Source organism: Liolophura sinensis, chromosome 1, assembly GCF_032854445.1.
Source record: "Liolophura sinensis isolate JHLJ2023 chromosome 1, CUHK_Ljap_v2, whole genome shotgun sequence".
Lineage (NCBI taxonomy): Eukaryota > Metazoa > Mollusca > Polyplacophora > Chitonida > Chitonidae > Liolophura > Liolophura sinensis.
The window spans coordinates 82,622,311-82,629,788 of record NC_088295.1 but is presented as its reverse complement, the minus strand read 5'-3'; positions in this window follow the sequence as shown (position 1 = coordinate 82,629,788).

Here is a 7,478-nt window from a genome sequence, read left to right as displayed (position 1 = left end):
CATGCGGTTTTTGTGGTACCCATACAGTCAAGTTTGAGTTAAGTATGATGTATGACGTACAATAATTATCAGCTCCCAGTGCAAATATATGGACTTGCCTTGTTGGACCTGAAGAAACAGTTTGATTAAAGTCAGATCTAGAAGCCCCATTCGTTAGGAATATGAAGTCGTGGACGGTTTTAAAAGTCGTTAAATGTACCTTTCAATCGTTTTGCGACACATGGGGTGAGGTCTCAACCACGCAACTAACGAATTTATAGATCCTTTCGCTTTCACTGCTTGATCGATCTTGGTGACAAGAAGCGGTCGACGAGGCTTGTGTGGCTCTTTCCTCAGTTTAAAGTGAAATTCAGCCCCTAACTAATGTTTATGTCCACTGAAAGACTATTTTCTTTGCATTTATTTTTCAACCCAGTAAAAGTTTAGTGAAACTTTGTCTTGACACAGCTTCAGCACGTCTCCATTATCGAGAGCAAGGTGACGTCACGCCTACTCTAGCTGTTTGATGGTTTAAGCAGTAGCTCATGCCAGATAAAAGTGGACTTCGGCGATGAAGGTTCAAGTGAAACTGGACACACTGGAAGAATATTTCTTGGACTGTTGATACTGTAGGCCCACTACAGCAGTTACAAGGAACTCCAGTGACAATGTGTAAACAGTCCAGCTGCAGATGCACGGCCGAGTATTAATGGTTCAGGTCATGCTCGTAGCCTCCGGAGAGGTGTTGGTTTTGCCCCCTATTAAATGTTAACAAAATTACAATAAGACTGTTGTACAGCTAGATTCATGCTCAATCCGGAAAAATGGAAATAAATCTAAGTACCATTGAGGCTGATATGGGCAGTCGACTGTCACTGGATTTCAAGCTTCATTTTCTTAGCGGTGATTTCTAAGATGAACGAAGTACTGACCCAGTCATCGCGGACGTCAAAACACCTCGGCTTGAACACGGCGTTTCAAGAATTTTACTGTATGCTATAACAGAAAACAGAAAAAAACATCCCATGAATGCGAGAAAGACGAAGGAGCAAAATTTAAATTCATTTGTATTAAATTCAGAGAAAAAAATGCAACATAAGATTTAATTTTAAGTGTGGTCCACAGAGATGCCGTCTTCTCATTCCCATAAACCTTCGGCATCCCTAATCAATTTTGCACTGACTGTGTTATTTAGAAACAAAAAAATGTATTCGGGGAGATGAATGCGGTTTTGGCCGAGACAGTATGCTGCTGTCTGATGTAATTTGTGATAGGCCTATCGTTGTTAAATATTATACGGCTTGTAAATCAACTAGTTTGACGTCTGTGGTGGCCTGAAAATGATGTCTTGTGCAGTAGTTCTGTTTAATCATAGTTCAACATAGTTCCATGTCAGTTCATGGAGTGAGTGGGTGAAGGCTACGTTACAACTTAGGCCGCGCAGTCTGATACCGACGTGTTTAATTGGATGAAATTATCAATATGGCGGCGTCGATGCACATCAGCCATTTGTATAGTTTTGTCATTTTGTTCCACAAGTTATTCTGTGAAAACTCATTGAAATAATAAAGTATGATACTTTTAAGAAAGCTTGAGTATCCTGATTTCGACTGAAATATGTTTCAGCCAAGTGGCGCCTTGTGACTTAGGAACTTAGATTTTTAGCTCTATGAAGCTGAACTCCAACTAAAGCGGCAGTCCGAACACATTAATAGCATTATATCTCAAGTGTACAACCTTGAACACAAAGTAGAATATACACAATCCAGAATATAAACCTGTAGATATCTCGCGCCCAATTAGACTGTGGAAAAAACAAATACTAAACTGGATGCGATGACAGCGGTTAGAAGCTGAGCCAAAGGTTGAGGCCGTAGGTATGGACAAGTAACATACATATTATTCACACATGATTCATCAGGTTCATATAATACAGACAAACAGGCCGAGCAACTTAAATAACTGCTTGTCGCAGCTAAAACCAAATGTCTCGTTCAAGAGGAGGGATACGTGATGTAGCCGTGGATTGCCGAGCAGGGAATGATGAGTTGTGGTTGATCATACATTGAAATGTATAATACCTTCACATCAGAGTACTTACCCTGCAGTAAAGCTGAACAGTATTGAGTAACACGACCAGAACACACACCAGCAGTTTGCCCATGATGTTCCTGGATCAGAAATTGAGATCAACTTCAAGACTGTCTCCTTACGTATTATCCCGTAATATCAGTAATCTTCCATCATACATCGCTAATGATTATTTTTGGTCACGCCGAACTGATATGTGGTTATACTTCAATGTAGTGTAAGTAGACACAGTTTGATGATGGTGCAAGTAATGCTAGGATTTATTTATTTATCAGTGACGTCCCGCGTTCAAATCCAGCTCTTGTAGCATTAGCTACGGTCGTAAAACGAAACATTTATTGGGCACCACTCCGGGCACTCCAATTTACATCATGCATAATCTTGACTTTCGCCATGAAGGTAAAAAGTTGAGTGTGGCTGTGAAACTGAGCACTGCAAAAGTGGAATCTGGCTTTCTGAGATATGGGGTGAAATTCAAATCCGTTGAATATAAACTTTAATTTATACTTACACATATCTCTTTGAAAATGTTGCTTCAGTAAGCTTTGGGTTTGGAGTTCCCAGAGCCTTATTGAAATAAATTTCTTATTTCATGAATTATTTCAAAAGGAGTCGCAACTGCAACCTGTTGTTGAAATAATATTGCAATTAGGGCTGTAATTGCAAACTAATTAAAATAGTTATTTCAAATTAAGTGTATGTTTGTTTCAAAATGAGCTACCAGAAACCGTGTGAAGTAAACCATTGCTGGGTAAATAAACCGTAAGCTTGCAAAATCAAGGTCTCAAAATACTGTGACCTTTCCATTTGACAATTTAATGATATGTCGTATGTAATTATAAAGAGTGGATTTAAAGTGTCAACTCATATTTTTGTTATTCGACATTACATTTTCTGGATATTGCACATATTCACCAGTTATAAGATCTACTGGTTACAAATGCTGTATGGTACATGTATTGGCAATAAGCTTGTATTATATTGACTTCACTTCCTTAATACGCACTTCAGTTGGTTAGCGCGCTAGCGTAGCGTAATGACCCAGGAGCCTCTCACCAATGCGGTCGCTGTGAGTTCAAGTTCAGCTCATGCTGGCTTCCTCTCCGGTCGTACGTGGGAAGGCCTGCTGCAACCTGCGGAAGGTCGTGGGTAACAGTGTACAATGTTAGTTGATTCAATAATTCAACAAGGCATTTCACTCACTTTTGGAATTAGTATTGGGCATTTCCTCGGAAGCTATTTCCTCCCTAAAACTCCAGGAATGGTTAGAAAACAGTTATGTCCCACACTTTGGTTATTATTTTTACAGACAAATGTCATCATATTTTCATAAAACAAATTTCCTGCTGAGCCGATTTTAGTCGCTGTACCTAAATAATCGCTGGCATGTATTTACACGATGTGTGTTGTTCAAGAAACGTATACAAGATACAGAAACGTTCTCTGGATACAGGCAACATTGAATGAGAACAACAAACAAAGAGCACGCCGATGGTACTCAGTTGAAATGGTTGAATGTTGTTCAAGGAAACAATGGCTGTTTGGCTTTATAAGCCATCTTTTAAGCATGACTTTAAAGCACTAAAGAATTAATACTGTTCCGACAATGTTTGACTGTTGCAACACGAATGCTGTTCTAGTTTCCTGTATTTACATTGTAAGCTGATTAAGTATTTCGTTTACGTTTTGTCACTATCACCATACCTGTATGTACCTGTTATATTCACACCGTACCCAAGGCTTTAAAACTATTATAGAATATTGTTCAGATGATGTCTGGCTGTTATGTTATCCTGCTGTTTTATTCTCCTGTGTCAAAATCCTATGTTGATTTAACATTTAGTCTGCATTTTGTGGCTTTGTCTCCATACCTGTGGACAGGTCTACGCACTTACGGCCGGAGAGGAAGCCAGTATGAGCAGGACTTGAAATCACAGCGACCCCATTGCGCTGCTCTGGCATGCTTATCACCTCGGTCACAGAGGCCCATGTGTACAAAAAAAAATAATAAAACCAATGTTATTACTTTCAGGAATTCGTTCATAAATCCACCATCCTGTTATTTGACTAAGCATCCCGGAGGCCTGGTCCCTTTGCATTGTTTTAATGTTATTATATGTTAAATGAGATGTCATCACACATTTTTAGCAGTTCTAGACCAATGACCTCTGATAAATTGCAATGAACCTCTGTGCTTATTTTGTGCTAGGGAGCTTGAAATTGTTGCTCTTTTATCATTTTCATGAGCATCTAGAATACAACCCTGACTTAAATTGACAGGAGACCGTACTTCACCAAATTTTGATCCTTCTTTTTCATCATTTGACGACTATTGCACTGTTGTCGCTGGTCCAGTTTTACTGTTTATGATATAGTTTTTCTTATTATGACCGTATTCCTAGTTAAAACGTATGCAGTTCGATGGTACTAAAGAGTGCACACACCTGTATTGCACACAACCAAACAAAAAATATAGATTCCGACCGCACAGGCTTGATTTTACGCATACACTGCGACCTGAGGACACGTCCAAGTATGCGTCAACAGTTAAGTTTACTGCATGATAGACTTGATCTTCCAGTACACAAAAATCATGCTATATTTTACAAGGTGACGCTTGTAGCGTTTCGTTCTAGACTAATTGAAAAGGCAAGGTGGCATGTTCCCTTGGAAACATATGGTATGATTAAATAAATGATCTGTATGCCAACGATCAAGCACCTGGGCGATCTAAACGCCAGCTTCTGACGATAGCATTGGGAGTATGTGGCAGGTCATCATGTAACCAAATTCCAAATATAAACCGTACATTACTTTGATCAATGGTAAGTATTTAGAGCCTGTATCGGCCATTTACAAGCAACAGGCTTCTATAAAAGTTTTCAGGTTGCATGTACTTGCAACAACGGCATGCAGTAAGGCAGAGATGGTTAATGTCCGTCAACTCAAAGAGAACAGATAGACCTATATATATATATGTACATCATATATGTGCACAGTGAACAAGGAAACGTACATTATGTGGCTATAAGACGAATATCGTCTCTCTGACATAACGAATATCAAGCCATGGCTTTAAGGAAGGGCAAGACTCTCCATCCATTCCGGGCGTTAGATTAATGAACGCAAACAACCAAATGCAATATAGTTTTTTTCAACCAAATTATGTACGGAAATTATGAACGGCTGATATGTTATTGAAATGTAACAAAACCGCTTGTCATTTATTTCTAGAATGACCAAGACCCAGCTGATTTTCGTTCGTGTTATGGTCGTTCGTGGTTACAATTCTACCGAATTCTTCCAGTAGGATTAATTTTGACGAAGGTATGATTGCAAGAGGGATATTTCCTAAAACAAAAACAGAATTGTGGTCAAGGAGTAATTTAAATGAGAGAAAACAATAAAACGCTTGCGGCAATTTAAAACATCGCGCAAACATTTCTACTTTAGATTTTAACTCAGTGGTGCTTGTGGCATGGGGTGTTCAAATGCAAAAAGTGAAATTACCTCATAGTATACATGTAATTCTTTTTTGTAAGATCAATCCCACCAATGTTGTCGCTGTGAACACAAGTGAAGCTTATCCTGGCTTCCTTTCCATCCGTACATCAGAAGGTTTGCAGCAACCTTCGTATGATCGTGGATTTCCCCCGGGCTTTGTCCGGTTTCCTTCCACCATAATTCTGACCGCCGTCGTTTAAGTAAAATGTTCTTGTATACGGCGTAAAACCAAAAATCAAACAAATAAATAAATTGTAAGATCAAAGTCCCTAACAAATCTGGTATTCTGGGTACGGAAGTTCGACATTTTACTGTTTACACCTATTGTATCACTATCTGTAGCCATTCTCTGTGTAAAGCCGTCTTCACGCCGTTCGATGTCGCAGTGCCACATGGAATTCGACAAGTCGAAGGAAAGAAAGACAAACGTTATTTTATGCATTTTGTTAGGAATCCACCGTTAACAGGAATTATGAAATAGCGTGTTCTATTTTCGTTCGACTAGCCGAATTTGGCCAGTTGAAACGACAAATCAAACCATGCGAATGCGGCTTAACTTAATTTACTGATGCATGCTAAAGTAAAATGTACACAGCTTGAGGCTGGGGTGAATTGACGATATCGATCCAACTCAGCACACATGATGGCTGTTACAAAGCAGTATGTTGTCTGAATCTTCTAACCGCTTCATAAAGTTATCAATATATAATATTCTAAGTATTCGCAGTTCTAAATATACGTTTATTCGTTTTCAGAGAATACAGATAAAGCCATGATCAAGTGAAATAGACGTACACAGTGTCCAGAAAAGGTAGGCCAGGATGGCATCTTAAGGTCTCATCTTCCGGGTTTATATATGGGTGGATGCTCTACTTAACAGTCAGGTGCTGCCCAACATCAAAGCCACAGCACGAGTGGCACCTGGTTCGACTCCTGTAGACATAGACAGCAAACCCTTTGTTGTTAATTCTGTACAGTAATTGCTCTTTAACTCACCTGCCCTCAAGTCCAATATGGCATCAAGACATCTTACAGACAAGGACGAATACTAACTAGAACAAACCTTAATGACCTACTTTTTTATAATCTGCAAACTGGATGCAGGAGCTGTATGCACAAAGTTTAATTAAAGCGCCCGAACACATATAAATAACCGATTTTAGTGCTTAGGGGTATATTTCTAAATACCTTAAATTGCCAAAAAAAGTCACTGACTTTTTACTGATCTCGTATCTTTCATCTCAGATGTTTGTCATGATGATGCTCATTTGGAATTCCTGGAATTCTGGTGAGGATGCCAATAATGTTAAGGGATGAAGGAGATGTAATGCAGTGTAGCGAGTTATTACAGTTCCTTGGTACAAGCATGGAAATACAGCTCGACTGTTAAGTCAATAAATCTCAGAAAACGTAAACAGAATAAAAAATAACAATTCTGGACTATTTTTTCTGTGCTGAGCCAGTGGTCTGTTGCTATGGGAACAGTCGGAAATTAGCTTCAAACATCAGAAAACAAACAAAAACTTGAATCTTACTCTTCATTACCCTTCTAGGTGTTCAAACCATAAACACCATTTTGCAGTTCCACCGCATGCCCGTTCAATTCAAACATATGTCATGTATTCTTGTCTAAGGAGTTAAACGTCCATAAAATAAATCAATATTTTTTTTCTATTGAGTTACTGAAGAGTTTCAAAACTACAACCGTTTCTTGTTATTGTTACACTGCTCTAAACGGAACATATTTGCCTTTCTGCTTTAATCGGTTTTGCTCAGGCTGACAATTATTCTCATACTCATTCTTTTTGCGATAATCTATTTTCTTCCAGAAAAAATGACATCGATAACTTCTAGGTCTACAGATTGAACTTCTCCGATTTAACTCTTGGATATCGATGTACAGA